The sequence below is a fragment of the Cupressus sempervirens genome, chromosome 10, assembly GCF_028749045.1.
Source record: "Cupressus sempervirens isolate cs-2001-9-10 chromosome 10, ASM2874904v1, whole genome shotgun sequence".
NCBI classification, from domain to species: Eukaryota; Viridiplantae; Streptophyta; class Pinopsida; order Cupressales; family Cupressaceae; genus Cupressus; species Cupressus sempervirens.
The window spans coordinates 567,402,141-567,419,022 of NC_143127.1; the positions used below are offsets into that span (position 1 = coordinate 567,402,141).

The 16,882-nt window shown below is 35.1% G+C and overlaps 1 protein-coding gene across 4 annotated transcripts in view; it reads right to left on the bottom strand.

The window, feature by feature from the left end:
- The window catches only part of LOC149535144 (protection of telomeres protein 1a-like), a 293,707-nt gene that overhangs the window by 139,345 nt on the left and 137,480 nt on the right, over positions 1 to 16,882 (bottom strand). The gene's annotated exons all lie outside the window — the stretch shown is intronic.

Below are 16,882 nucleotides of genomic sequence, written 5' to 3' on the forward strand. Positions count from 1 at the left end.
TTTGCCTCTTTAGTGGTGTTGGTTAAGAAGAAGGACGGCATCCTTCGGATGTGTATAGACTGCCATGCCCTAAACAAGAGAACCATTAAAAACAGGTATCTGATTCCCTGCATTGATGAGTTATTGGATGAGCTTCATGGGGCAGTTAATTTTTCGAAGATAGACCTTCGATTAGGATACCACTAGATACAAGTCCGAAAGGAAGATGTGCATAAGACAGCTTTTAGATGTCACTACGGACACTACGAGTTCTTGGTGATGCCATTTGGGCTCACTAACGCACCAGCCACTTTTCAATTATGCATGAACCATATTTTCAAAAAACAGTTAAGGAAGAGTGTTGGTTTTCTTTGATGACATATTAATCTTCAGCAGGACTTGGGAAGAACATTTGCAGCATTTGGATGAGGTCCTTAGTCTCATGGAGGAACATTTCTTATTCGCAAAAGAGTCTAAATGTGAATTTGGGCTGACCGAGATTCTCTATTTGGGGCATGTGATTGGTGCCAAGGGGGTTAAGCTGCATCAGGAGAAGATAAGGGCAATTTTGGATTGGCCACCACCGAAAGATGTATCTGAGTTGCGAGGTTTTCTTGGCCTTTGTTCCTATTATCGACAGTTCGCCAAAGGATTTTCTCAGGTAACCACACCCCTTACCAATCTGACATGGCAAGGGGCATTTAGTTGGACAGAAGATTCTGAGGCAACATTTGATAAACTAAAACAAGTGATGAGTACGTGTCCAATGCTAGCACTTGATTTCTCTAGACCCTTCATTTTAGAGTGTGATGCTTTGGGAAGCGGAATAGGGGCAATATTGATGCAGGATCGTCATCCCATTGCTTTTGAGAGCAGGAAACTTAGGGGCAGCGACTTACTATATTCCACTTATGATAAGGAGATGTTGGCTATAATGCATGCCTTACCCAAATTTAGGCAGTACTTGGTGGGAAGTAAATTTATAGTAAAGACTGATCATAACAACTTACGCTACTTCCTGGAACAGAAGGAAAGGTAGCAGAAATGGGTCAGCAAAATCCAAGCTTACAATTTTGATATTGAGTATGTCAAGGGGAAAAATAATATAGTTGTTGATGCTCTTTCCCAAAGAACCCCAGTGCTAGAGTGTTACGTCATTTTTGAGATTTCAGCAAATTGGAAGTCCCAGTTGATAGTGGAGCATTCCAAGAATGCTCATGCATGTCAGATTATGGATGGTTTACTTCGGGACAAACGGTACAAGATGATGAATGATGTTTTATATTACAAAAATAGAATTTACCTAGTACTTGAATCTAAACTAAAGGGGGATATTATGCACACCGTACACGATGCACCATCAGCAAGGCACCCAAGGTTTTTTAAAACCTACAGGCAGATCAGGGAGAGATTCTCTTGGAAAGGGCTAAAGGATGACATATTGCAACACGTCAAAGAGTGCCAGACTTGCCAGTAGAACAAGTCTGAACAGGGCTTTCCCGCAAGTTTACTACAGCCTCTCCCTATTCCAGCTCAGAGGTGGGAGAGTATCTCCATGGATTTCATTACCGGTTTGCCTAAAGTCCAGGGCAGGGACTACATCTTTGTAGTGGTAGACAGATTGACTAAGTACGTGCACTTCTTCGCGATCGCCGCAAATTGGTCAGCCTCTCAGGTAGCTAAGTTGTTCTTTCGAGAGGTTTTCCGTCTCCATGGATTACCCAAGACTATCATGAGTGACAGAGACAGTAGGTTTCTCTGTACCTTTTGGTAGGAGATTTTCAAATTGACAAGACAAAATTGACTCCCAGCACTAGCTATCACCCGCAGACAGATGGTCAAACCAAAATAGTGAATAAGTGGATGGAAGGGTACTTGAGGAACTACATTGTAAGCCAGCAAGGAACTTGGGTTAAGTGGTTGTATTTGGGGGAATATTGCTATAACTCCACATATCACATGCCTATTTGGATGACTCCCTTTTGAGCTCTTTATGGCCACGAACCTCTCTCTTTCATTGATTTGGCTTTACAAGACAGCAGGGCTCCCTTAGCCAAAGATTGGGTCCAGGATCAACAGGATATTCTCAGATCTCTTAGAGATAATATTCAGCAGGCATAGAACCAACAAAAGTTATATGCTGATCGACACCATATAGAGCAGAGCTTCGAGATAGGTGACTAGGTTTATCATTGTCTACAGTCATATAGACAGAGCTCCCTAAAAAAAAGTGGATTAGAAAAGCGTAAACCCAGATTCTACGGACCCTATTGCATCATCAGGAGAATTGGAGAGGTTGCTTATGAGTTGGATTTATTTGGTGTGAGCCAAATCCACAACGTATTTCACATCTCATGCCTCAAGAAGGCAATTGGCCAGAAAATTGTTCCTTCAAAGGTTTTGCCTCCACTTGATGAGGAGGGTAAACTTATTTTGGAGCCGGTAGAAATGATTGAGACCCGAGAAAGGAAGCTGTGAAATAGGTTTGTCAAAGAATATCTAATCTGTTGGAAAGATTTGCCATACGAAGATGCCACTTGGGAAAGTGAATCTATTTTGCAGCATCCAGCTTTGAGATTGCTTAAGGGCAAGCAATCCCAAGAAGGAAGGACTGTCATGTCCCCTCTTCCACTCTAGTTTCATGGCTTCGGGTTAATCTATCTCCACATCCGAATAGATTAACGGCTTTATTCATCAAGATGTCTACCAGTCACATGGGAGATAAATTTTAATGTGTCACTTAATGTTTTGAAAGCACTTTAATAAGTTACTTTATGTTTTAAAAAGTCATTTTCTTTATAAAGTGACTTAAGTGACTACAGGACGAAATAGGAGTTTAATCCCACATCTCTTATCACAACGTTTTTCCCTCACTGCGAGGTTATAAATAAGAGACTCCTTGGGATTTGGACACGAAGAATATATATTATTAAACAAATTCAAAAGTTGCTTTATTGTGACTCGGCCTGTTTTCTTGGGGACGAAAACCCTTGAGAAAATATTAGTGGAGTTGGACACCAACCCAACTTCACCATTCCGTACAGCAGTAAAAGTTATTGAAGGTGATAGAACTCAACATTTCAGTTTTGAGATGTTATCAGGCAATGAGAGTGTGTGACAGCAAGATTAAGAAGGATTTCATCTACAGCAGTGAGGTACAAGTTTTGTGAGCATTTCTTCTCCTTAGTTAATTCACAGTTGGATTATTCGTAGGATACACTACAGGTAGATTTGCATTATAGCGGCAATCCGGTTACAGGTGCTAACACCCACGCAAGACAAGAAGTCCTACAAGCAGTGCATAGACGTGGTGATAGTAGAAATACCATTGGAGGGTGTTGTAGCAAAGAAGGATGAGTATGGCGTTGGAAGACAAACAGAATAGGGCAGTCGACATGATGTAACATCTTCTCCGCCCAGTCTCATTCCAGTATGCCTTCCACGAGGACATCTTGATAAATACTTAACATAGTCCAATAGGGGCCATTATTCGACAGGTTACAGGTGGGTTTATGGGACCAGGATGGAGGTCCTGAGAGGAAGTGCAGACTTGGACCAGTTCCCTATTGTTTTGAAAATCCAGTATGCAGAACTGTATGTTGTTCTATATTAACCTTAATTTTTGAACACATACAAATGCTATGATCAGAACATAGTAACACAGATGTTTTGAAATTGTGAACATATTTCCAATTCCTTATTGCATTTTCAATGAGTCAAATCACATTAAGAAATAGATTGGAGAATTCAATTTCCTTACTACTCGTATGATTTACTGCATTCTGTCCCTGATAATAATTAGTACAGTAAATGTCAATAGCAAATTGTTCAAGAATTTGATTTCATGAGAACTGTTTGATGAAATTACTCTGAGTCACAATCCAATATTTCCATTCGAATCCGACTAAGATTATCACACCACTTTTGATGGATTTTACGTGTAATTGCATATAAAATGTCCACTTTTGATAACTTAAAGTCATTTAATCAACTTAATTTCATAAGAATGTTACTAAATGGGACAAACAATATTTATATATCATATTTAAATATACAACACATAAATGTCATTTAAATGAGCATTTGATTTAAAAATCAAAAATTAAATTGAACCTATACAGTTATACAGTCACTTTAAGTGAAAAATCAAAAAGTAACTCAACCTAAAATTATAACATAAAGTGCACTATAGTCACTTTTAAATGAAAATTTTAAAGATAAAGTAAATTAAAAACATAACAAAAAGAGAATTTAAGTTATATTTTTCAAAAAGAGAAAGAAAAATTAAAAATATAACATGATATTTTTAATTCGGATTGTTACACCAAAAAGGTCCACTTTTGAGGCACTAAAACAGGCATATCTCTTGACTGACAATTCCAATTGAGCTCTAGGTTAGACCGAATCAAAGGGAAAAGCAAAAGGCATGACATGAGCAACACCAAAAGACTAAAAACCAACAAACCCAAACTCAAAAGCAAAGAAAAGGACTATGAAAGCTTCAAAAATCAAGCAAAGACTGCACAGAAAGCAAAACGAAAAATACTTGATGAAAGCCTTCAGTAAAATGATTCGATATACGAATTGAAATTGATCAATCAATCAACCTTAAACAATTGAATATAAAAATAAACTTAGACATGAAACTAGCTTGAAAAAGTTTCGTGTTGTTACCAACATTTTGTGGTGACAAAATGCAAGACAACAGCTTCTAAGTGCAAATCACTCTCTTGGAGGAGCAATACATGTTTTAAAAAGCTTCCAAGATTCAATCGCATTCTTGGAGGGTCATGCACATTTTAAAATGCATGGATTTACCTATTTCAAGTGTTTTAACTTTTAACATGCCTTTTTCATGCAAAATCGTGGTCTCTAAAGGCATTTGCATATTTACATATTAATGGGTTAAAGACATGTAATTGAACAACTTAAGTGATCAATTAAGCACGTCTAATTGATTTTTGAGAAAACATCACTTAATTGGGTCAAAAATAACATTTGTATAATAGAATTATCACATTATATACAAATATCATTTCAAAAAGAAATATTTAACTTATATGTTTTAAATAAAACATCAAGTTACTCAAAAATAAATTAGACTATATAGTTAATATAGTCACTTAAGTGAAAATTTAAAAAGCAACTCAACCTAAAAATATAACATAAAGTGCTCTATAGTTACTTTAAGTGATAAATTTAAATAATAAAGTAACCAAAAAACATAACATAAACTGACTTTAAGTTATATTTTTCAAAAAGTGAATGTCAACATCAAAATATAACATGATTTTTTAAATCATGCAGTTGCACCTGGAGAGTCCACTTTTTTGGCACTTAAATGATCATATCTTTTGATTGCCAACTCCGATAAAGCCCTAAGATAGACCAAATCAAAGGGAAAACCGAAAGTAATGATTTGAGAAAAACCAAAAGACCAAAAGCTAACAAACACACTCAAAAATGCAAAAAATGATGTTCAAGGCTTCAAAAATCAAGCATGGGCTCAATAAACTGAAAAACTAATAAGACTTGACAAAAGCCTTCAATAAAAAGATTCATTATATCAATTGGGGTCGATTGATTAAACAATATTATCCAATTAAATAACAAACTAACTTAGAGAAAAACAAGACTAAGTTGAAAAAGCTTCATACTGTTACCTACATTTTGTGGTCAAAAAGCAGGACAACAAGTATGATGTTTTATCTTTTGCTGATCTTTCTTTTGATGACAGTCATGCGCCCAAGTCACAAAATTGGCTTCAGGAATGTCAAGATATTTTAAAAGCACTTAAGATAAATTTGCAAGCTACAAAAAATCAACAAAAAAATTGTGCAAACAAGAAACGTCTAAGTGCAGTTTTGAAGGAGAGTTGGTGTATCTTAGATTACAACCATATTGTCAATCTTCGCTCAAACACAGTGGAGTTGAAAAGCTGAAGCCTTGCTTCTATGGACCTTACCAAATTATCAAGAAAATTGGTACAATCGCTTATGAATAAAATTTACTACCAGGCAATCATATCCATAATGTCTTTAATGCTTCTTGCCTTAAGAAGGAATTGGGAAAATAGGAGTCAATATCATAAGAATTTTACCCTTTGATTCAGAGGGCAAATTGAAAACCATACTTGAAAAAAATTTGGATATACGAGAAAGGCATTTGCGTAATCGGTCCATCAAGGAATATCTAGTACAATGGAAGATTTTGCCAGTAGATGATGCAACATGGAAGGCGAATAGGTGCTCCAACATCATAATTTACATTTGTTTGTGGGCAAACAACATGATGGAGGAGAGATTTGTAATGTCCCTCCAAGAGGACTATCTTTACGAAGTTTAATAAGGCATATATATATATATATATATATATATATATATAAGTTTCGATTTTCAATTTGTGAACTAATATAAATTAATTAATAAAATTTAAGGAATAAAATTAAATGTTGACTAACATAATTATGGAGTTAGCTTTGGAAATTCACCGTAATTTTACCAAATTATTTGAAAGATCCCTGATGGATCTCTGCTATAGATTTATTTTATTTTTGTTTTTTCCTGTTTATTAATGTTTTCTTGTAGAACTAGACGGAAATGCAGAAGAGTTTGTTTGTTTTTGTGTTTTTGATGATTATTCCACATAGAAATGAGAAGTAGCAAATGGCAAGAAAAGAGTCTGAAAATAAATAACAATATGCAGTAAAGTCAGAGTTGATACAAATCATACCAGGTAGATCTCTGAATTATAGAGCCAAATAAAAGATCCAGTACATTTCCTCTAACAATGACGCCACAACTGGCTGATGAAAACAGGCTGATAAGATGCAAGAATCTGCTGCTGAGTAACCGATTTTTCTATGTATCCAAGTGCTGCAAATGACAGAGTACGGCTGCAAGTACGGCTACAAGAAATGGCAGTGTACGGCTGCTAGAATTCACCTCCCATACGCCAAACAACATGCCCAACAAAACAAACTGTAGGCCCAAGCTGAAGTGGCATCTACCTTCCTCCTGAATACTATTGAAACTACTGACAAACCAATACCCAATGCTGCTGAGGGTTACATCCCAGCCAGCAATTACCCTGGGGTTTGCGTCCCAGAATGCAAATCGCTCAAGCAGAGCAAATCTGAAAAGAAGTGTTTGAAAAATATGCATAATCATGAGAAATGGCGCCCATCTCCTTATAACCCCTTGCAAAGCAATTCGAACCCTAAAGTGACCCCCAATTGGCATTGGCTATAAAAAATGAATTAAATCATATTTTAAAGTGACCATGTCACTAGAAAATGACCTTTAACACCATAGTAATAAATCCGTTCACCGAATTGCCCTGAGACCAAAGAGGAAGATTTAGAGAATTTCAAGACCTTTCCAACGAGCTATCATAACATGGGATACACATCCAGATGAGGCCAAAATTCTCTTATTACTCCAAAATAGCTATTAACTTAGCCTTATTTAAATATTAAACACTAACTTAGGAAATATTAAAAATATAACCCAAATAGCCACAAACTGCCCAATTGATATCACAAACCATAAAATCATCCTGTCACCTGTCTATGACTGAAGTCGGAAATCAAGGATTCACTGGCAGTCTCATCCCTAAAATCTAGGGATGCTCCTAAAATTTAGGAAACAAGCCCTATCCCTCTGAAACTGAACCCAAAGGGTCATCTCATGGAAACCCAGCCCTGGGCATGTTCATACCTCCTAAAAAGTAGGAATGAACCCCATAAATGTAGGAACTGCCTCCTAAAAACAAGGAACTTCACCCAACTGACCAATACCCACCAGAAAACCAAGTCCCCAACACTGAATAACCATACTGGGTCTCTATCCAACCCTGTCAGCCTACAAGACCCCATAATAAGCTGACTCACATGACATTATTTCAATTTAAATTTGTGTTGTGTGGAATGGAGGGGTAGGTTGATTGTTTTGAATATCATGAATATCGAATCAATGTTATTGGTGTATCCTTTTGTCAGCTTCTTGTTGACCTAGTGGATCAAACTTCAATCACAAAATCGAGCAATAAAGTAACACAGAATATTTCTGATAAATAAGAATTCCCATAACATCAAGATTGGTGGCTTTCGCAGTTTCTCTAGAGCACATTATTTAACACAGATTGTCGTCAGTTGTCAAACATGAAGATTGGTTATTCATTCATAATTGGGAGGAGATATATATATATATATATATATATATATATATATAATATATAAGTAACAACCTGGTAGCGACAAGTGTTACGTGTTGTATTGTATGTATCGAGTGGAAGTAAGACAAATTGGTGAACAGAAAGGCAAGAGGTCTAATGTAGAAGATTACTGGCTCAGTACGTGATCCTCATACAACTGGAGACCAATGATGGGTGGATATCTCTGTGTAGACACATGGTACAGGAAAATGAATTGTTCAAGCATCCATCATTTCATCAAGAAATGTCCAACATACCAAAGTGGAGGAATATGGTTGTATGGCATTGAACGTTTCCAAAAGTGACTCCGTGATTCATGTATTGACACTTTACCTTCCAGAATTATATCAACTTGATGTAAAAAGAAAAATCAGGTGTACAATATTATATTTTCGAACCAGTTATGATTAATTTTCATTGTTCCAGATTTATGTAACTATATGATACTAGTTGATAAATTTATCAATTGGAACAATTTGAGTTTGTGCCACAGTCAACAAATTTACTGCTTTGAACTAAATTATAGATGCTAAAAATTCTACTGTTTGAAATTGAAGTCTATAGAATCTGTTAGAGAAGTTGGAATTTTTTATTAGAGAAACAGGGAATTTTACATAATATCATACCAAGCAGAGGATTGTGTGCAATTTTTTTTATGTATGGCATGTCCAATGTTATGTATGCAATTTCATCAGGAAATGTCCAACATACCAAAGTGGAGGAATATGGTTGTATGGCATTGAAAGGTTTCCAAAAGTGACTCTGTGATTCATGTATTGACACTTTACCTTCCAAAATTATATCAACTTGATGTAAAAAGAAAAATCAGGTGTACAATACTATATTTTTGAACCAATTATGATTAATTTTCATTGTTCCAAATTTATGTAACTATGTGATACTAGTTGATAAATTTATCAATTGGAACAATGTAATGTCCCCTTTTTAGCATTCATAGCATGATGTTGTCGTTAGCCTATTTCCCCACGCTCCTGTAGACTAACCAGGACATTAAAGGGGCTTAGAGGCCATTTGACCTAGATAGTTTCAGTTGCAGGTCTTTTTGAGGGGTTTTGAGGCAACTTTGGGCATACTTACTATTTATAGTAAGTCATCTTGGATATGGTCGGACATCCAGCGGCAGTGGTATGTCAATAGTAATTGTTTAAAATCAGTAAGAAGACTTGTTTATCATTGCTAAGATTTGTTATGCATTGATAAAGCTATTTTATAAAGTTAAATTTAAATATTTAACTTTATTAATGCATAGACTATAGTTTGTGGAAAATATTTAAATTAAAAGAGTCCCCTTTATTTTATAACACATTGGAGACATAAGTTACATAAAGGGAGTGATGTTTTATCTCACATTGAGAAAACAAAGGATTGAGCTCTTGTGAGAACACTATAAAAGAAAGGGAAGAGCTTCTTTTTAGTATGCTTGGAAATATCAAAGAAATTGAAAATTTTTCTGGAGATTATGTCTCAATAGTTTGAAGGACGAAATCCCTTCAAGCTGGAAATCTTGACGCCATTGAAAGATATGGTCTTGAGATTCAATAGGATAGCAGTCTGAAAAAGCAGTCCGAAAAAGCAGAACCAAAAAAGCAAGCCAAAAAAGCAGTCCGAAAAAGCGGAACCGAAAAAGCAGGCCAAAAAAGCAGTCCGAAAAAGCAATTCGAAAAAGCAAATTAGAAAAGCAAAGCCGAAGGGGCAGCATTGAAGAAAATTATTACAGCCATCTACAATCAGGTTCTTTTATTAGTATTGTTTTTTAAGATGTTATAAGTTTCAGCTGTAAGTGTGCATTATATCAGCATTATCATTTTGTAATCCATGTAAATGCCAAAAGTCTTGGCCATATTTCATAAGCATTGTATTAGAAATTTCATTTGCAAATTAAGATGATAATAGTTGCTGGTGTCATTTAAGCAATCCAATATCATTATTTATCAGCTAGTTAGTTTGCACACCAACTGTTTGTAAAAATGTCAGTTGGCTGTAGGTGTTCATTTCTCACGCTTATATCATATATATGCACTGAATATTGTCAAAATTAGTAGCACACTCATGTTAGGCCATTGTGTAGTCCATTTGGAGTCTTCTAGCACAAGATTCTCATTGATGCAAATTGAAAAAAAGTCATTTAAAGCCAGCTGAAATACTATATCAATCATACGTCCCTTGCATGTGAATTGTTTGATGAAATTCCTGGAGCTTTCATCAGCATTTTTTTAGAGCAGATTTGAGGAGGGCCATTACAGTGGTATCAGAGCTTGCTTGCAAAGTGTTTGACGAAATGTCAAACAACTGAAGTATAAAGATTTTTGGTGTTTGAAGAAGTTATAACCTATTGGGGTTATTACAAACAATTTGATTTTGTGCCACAGTCAACAAATTTACTACTTTGAACTAAATTATAGATGCTAAAAATTCTACTGTTTGAAATTGAAGTCTATAGAATCTGTTAGAGAAGTTGGAATTTTTTATTAGAGAAACAGGGAATTTTACATAATATCATACCAAGCAGAGGATTGTGTGCAATTTTTGTTATGTATACATAATTCAATTTGCTTATATTACAATATAATTTGCCTTCCAGTGAATAAATGTATGAAGTCTTCCTTGCATCATTGATGTATGTTCAGAATAAAACAAAATATTTTATCTGAAGCTCTCAATCAACTTGCACATAATGTGTTTGACCAAATGTCAGAATATTGAATCATTGAGAAGTTCACCTAAAGAGTCTCAATTTGGGCAAGATACTTATAGCGGATCTTATAATGGTATTAGAGGCAAGAACCTTCCAGCCTTTGGGATAACATCAGATTACTAATGCAACCAAGTGACAAGGAAATAAGATATTATCAAAGGAAAATATGTAAAACTTGGCAACCACCTTGTAAAAACCCCTAGCCAGCTCCCAATTTGATAAATGATGCACAAACTCTTATTTGCAATATTTAATTGTTCTCCAATTTATTTTGAATTTTCCCAGGTTGATAAGTGATAACAATTACAAGAAGTTTGAAATGATGTTATAAATTTAGACTATAACTGGAAAGAGATTTTTTGCTTTTGATATGAAAACCACAAATCAAAAATATATGTTTTAATAATGGCACCGAGTCGTAGGTAATTTATTAAGTTGAGACAAAGAGCCATGCATACATATATTCTTAGTACAATTTCCAAATAACAGGTTGAACCTGGATTGCAGTCAAATATGCCTAGTTGTGCCACCAAAATGTCTTCCCTTTACTATGAATTCCAATCACAAGTAGTGAATACCCTTGCGTCAACAAGTGTGCAGATTTCTGGGCACGTGTAAGGGGGTTGCTGTTGTGGCGTGACTCCTACACCTCAGTATGGCTGCCTCTATGTAACGTAGGCTCCAGCAGATGTGACGTGGCCTCCCTAGCTGTTCTAGTACAAAACGTAAGGAGTAGTATACAATGCTAAGACCGTACAATCTCTTCCTTCACTAGGGCTGCCAGTATGCCAACTTCCAACACAAATCCGACCACCAAAGTAACCTTCCAACAAGGTCACGCAACCTCCACAATTCTGAAATTAAATACTTGCAGAAATCTCCACAATTTAGCCAACATCTCAATTTCCAAACTCCAATATCAGCTTCTCCGCAGACATAGGCAAAATAGTAGGAGTAAAGTAGCAAATTATTATAAATCAACAATAATTTGCACAACATTCAAAATTCTCAGAATTAAGAAATCAATCCCCAGTCACAGAAACACAAAGTAGGGAGATCTATCTAATGAAGCCACTATACATCAGCAGTAACTCCAAACCAACTTCAAAAACTCAGAGACCCTTATACATCAGCAAGGGCATACAATTAAGAACCCAGGAGAAAAGCCACAAAGGCACAAAATCAAATATATAATCAAGCGTGTTTTTCCCAATGAAATCAGTTCTCATTGGCAGAAGTTTCCATAAAACTCCACTTCCGAAATCATGGAAGTTTCCCAAAAGAACTCAACACTAGAAACTTTCCAACTTGCTTTTTAGAAATATCACTTAAACATTATTATAATAATGCAACTCAATGAATAATAAATAAATAAGATATGATATGATATGATAGATTTTAATGACGTCCACGAGACTAAAGTAGTCTATGGGACCCATGCAATCGCCCTCCCGAGTCAGGAGCCAAACTAGTCAGTTGCAAAGTTTTGGTTAACTTGTCTCTTCTTCTCTGAATTTTGATAATCAACTCCGCTCATGCAAAGAGCTCATGCAATTATTAGCCTGATCAACTACAGGTGATGACCAACTACCAAGCCACCCACTGCACTGCCAAGAATAACAACTACTAAAAATAGACTTACTAAAAATAGTAAATCCATAACTGAGACCCCCAAAATGCCTTGTCAGCTCATCAGGGCCGCTATGGTGAACTGACTTGGACAACTATAGGAACTTGCTAAAAATGGGGACATTACACACCTAAAGTACCTAAAGGAGAGTATTGGGGTTGAATGGTTTCTCTTCTAGTTTAAAATAGGCTGCAAGTATGGGTGATAGAAGGAATAATAGTCCACCATGGGATGAGGCTAGAGAAGAAGAGGTATTTTAAGAGGAACTCAAATAGGATGAGCACAGGTGGCCAATGTTCTTCAACAACTTAAAATAGCTATACAACAATTAACTGCAACCACAACAAAATCTCAATGTAGTCAAAGTGTTGGTGGTAGAACATTTGGCTACCCGTGAGGTGGAAAATCTCCCACACGCTCATCTCATAGGCCTTTGATGCCTACTTTTGCTGATCGTAATGATGAAGAGGAAGTGAATAATGCTAAATTAGCAGTGGTTATAGCTGATAGCATTATGACTATGTATGATGGAGGGGATTTACTACTGGATCATGCCAAAGCAGATTTGAGCTTCATGTAGTATAAGGAGCAGCGAAGAGGAATCAAAAGGACAAGGCAGGAAAGAAGGCCTAAAACACAAAACAAGGTTTTAAAGCATGATATGAACAAATTGACTCTTCCTACACTTGATGGAAATGGTAAGGCAACTGCTCATGCTTGGTTACATAAGTTAATTAAACACCTTCTTAACACTTAAACCCATGAAGGAAACACGAACCATTAAATTTGCTACTATGCACTTAGATGGAGCAGCATATTATTGGTGGCATCATGTACTCATAACTCAGGATCATGGATTGATTAATTCATATGAAGAATTCCATAATAAGATGTTTTTCCGCTTTGATAGGAAGGATACAAAAGTATACTACAAGGTGTTGGCACAACTAAGACGGAGTGGTCCATTGAACTCTTCTATCAATGAGTTCTAGAAAATTTCGGTGATGGTTCCAAATATGTCAGAGGAAAGGAAGGTCGTACTATTTGTTGAAGGTTTGAACGATGAGATCCAAGGATTTGTGAAGTTCCTCAAACCTGACATTCTATAGGATGCAATAAAAAAAGCAATGGACTTAAAAACCTCATCCACTTCCTATCAGCAAACAAAAGGAAATTTGAACAGCTCAAAACCAAATCAAAAGATTGATGATCAGCCTAAGACTATCCCTCCTAATACAAACTGAATTTCTGACTGATGCAATGGTTAAGGAAGCAACATTACAAAAGAAATGAAACAACAGCCTAGAATTACAAAACGTGTGAAGGGACGAGGAATGAAAGAAATGTGCTACTGTATATTCTGCATGGGGACCATGGATCCACACTCTAAAAAATACAAAGGGAGACCTCAATATCCTCTAATCTGTTTTATCTACAATGCCCAAACATAACAGATCAATCAAGGCTCAAATGGATCACTTGAAGCTACAAATTCTTCAAAGGGCAGCAGACTAAAATGTGCTACAAGATCCGGATGGCCAATCCCATGTGGAAATAGAAGCATTACATATATAATTTCAATGATTACAATATCCAAAGGGATAAGAGTCTACACTTATTTTGTTAACTCAGAGAGGTCATAAGTAGCACACAATACTAGAGTCCCCTGGGAAGCTCAACAACTGTCACAAAAGACTCAAATATCAACCATACTTTTAAGGGCCAAGAAATGGCTCTTAAAAAATCCAAGTACAAACTCAATAGCTAAAGCTCACAAAAACTCTATGGGATGATAAATTTTCCAATTTAAAGGAGATGCATAAAGATATTCCTCTATCATAGGAAAACTGATTTGAAGGCATGTTAATGTTTTGAAAGGGGGGATGATGTTAGCAGGAAAGCAGAGTAGTTTAGGCACAGTCCATTACCAACGTTTCGGCACAAGGAACTTATAGAGAATGAGATCTGAAAGATACCATCTAGAATAGAGATAGACTGGATAGATCACATCCAATCTTCTAGACATTTGTATAGGGAAAGATGTCAATGATAGAGAATATGATTAATATATATGAAAGTGTATGACAATAATGTATAAGATAGATGAATATATAAGAGAATATATATGAAAGTGTATGACGCTAATGTATAAGATAGATGAATATATAAGAGAATTGAGGAACATATATGATGTAGAAAGAGATAAGGATATATGAATGCTCTAAATTTATATTAAGAATGCGCATCTATCAAAGTTCTATAAATAATGTGTCATGTGATGTTCTTTATGATCAACCTATGTCACATGGTATGAGTTCAAGTTTGTGTTCGACCAGAAAAATTCAGAAAAAAAAAAATTGTTATTAAGTTCAGCTTATATAAATTTATTTTTTCAAAAGTACATAATAAATTAAAATTATGAATAAATAGTATTATACTAAATTTAAATAAATTTTAAAATTTTAAAATACTAATAAATTTCGATTATAGTTAAATATTTCAATTTGTTTATTTTAAATTAAATAATTTAAATTTCCAAATTTTATATATTTGAAATTTATACTCTATCAAATATTTTAATTTATCAAAAAATTGAGAGACTTATCAAATGTTGGTATTACAAGATTAAAAAGAATAATATTAAATTGAAAAAAAAGTAATAACTATTAATATAATGAAAAAGTTAAATGCGTAGATTAAATATCAAAAAAAGACCATTTGTTATTGCTTCGATAATGTAACTTTCCATCATTGGGATAGGAGAGATTTTGTTTGATAGTGATCTAGAAAATCGATGAGTTAAAAAAGGACTGACAAGAGTCACGTCGAACCGCAAGCTTGGAATGGTTGTTAGCAATCTTCCAACAATTGAAATGGTTGGCTGTTAGACACATCAACTACTCTTAATTTGTACTCAGCTGACTCACGACTTCTGCAACTCCACATTTCTCCTTGGTCTCACTCGACGTTACGCGCTAATGGTGAAAAAATCAGATTAGAAACCCTAATAAGAAATGCTCATAATTTTCCATATGAATTTTAAATGAATTTTTACAATTTTTATGTAGGAATTTAAGGTTCACCGAATTTCAAACTTCATGGCCAAATTTTGGCAAACCTTGTGACTTAGTTGTCAACCAACTAGATTTCATATCTGGATCTAATCCTTGAACCCTTCGTAAGACTAAGTCCAGGGTATAAACTAAAACACATGGAAAGACTTGGCACTAAGAACTTTGGTCTGTGTTCCCCAAATTTATTCCTAACACTCTCATCACTTCTGCATGTTTGCTTTGAGTTTTCCATTCTGAGAAAATGAAATATCATCCACCTGATCACCTTCATCTGCCTATAGGTCTATGTATAGAAGCCAATCTAGTAGGCTTTATCTCCAAAAAGAACCAAATGCTAGAACAAAAGGTACTCCGAAATTTGGTATCCATCTATCAGAAAATCACACAGATAACATGAAGAGACTCAAACACATTTAAAGTAGAATAATTTTCCAAATCCTTCTTATTAGTGTAGAAAATGAAAACAGAAGTTCTAGCCTAGATTTGAAATTCCACGCAACTGTGTTCGTGACTACCATCTGAAACATCTCAGTTAACATTATTTGTCTTCCAACCTCTTGACTTTTTTGTTTTCTCTGTATTTAGAATGGAATATGCAAACCCCTCCACTGTGAATCACTGAATGAATCCATTGCTAATATGATCTAGTTTGTTGACAAGCTGCATGCAATTACTTGGCATAACTTCACTTTTATACATTTGTGTTTTATCTAGAGCATAAAAACTTTATTTCATCATAAACTGGTAAGAAGCATAAACATAAGGATTACACATGTAATGCAAAGGACTAACACTATGCTTTAAAATTACCAACGTCTAATTGTCAAAATGAAAGAAAAGTAAGATATGTCTTATCTGTGGCTACTGATATACAGGCAAAGAATAGTTATGGCAACAAAAATATTTACTATTACTAGGACTGCATATATTTCAACCTAATACTCCCAGCACAATTTAAAAGTCATTTCAGAGGCAGATAGGAGATCAAAATCATCCCATTGAATCTTAACAATGAAGGCTTATGCAGAAGAGAAAACAGATAGTTATTATTCAGAGTAGAAATGTGTCAATTATAATGAAAGTTTCAAAGAATTCAATGCCACAACTAATTTGAAATGATGAATTCCGTAACTAGATAATTATTATTGAGAGAATCATGTCAGTTTTAAAGATAATTTCAGGTAATTCAATGCCACAACTAACTTGAAATGAAAATTATATTACTATATTTTTACAATGGCACATTTGCATGTGCATGTTCAGTTGTTA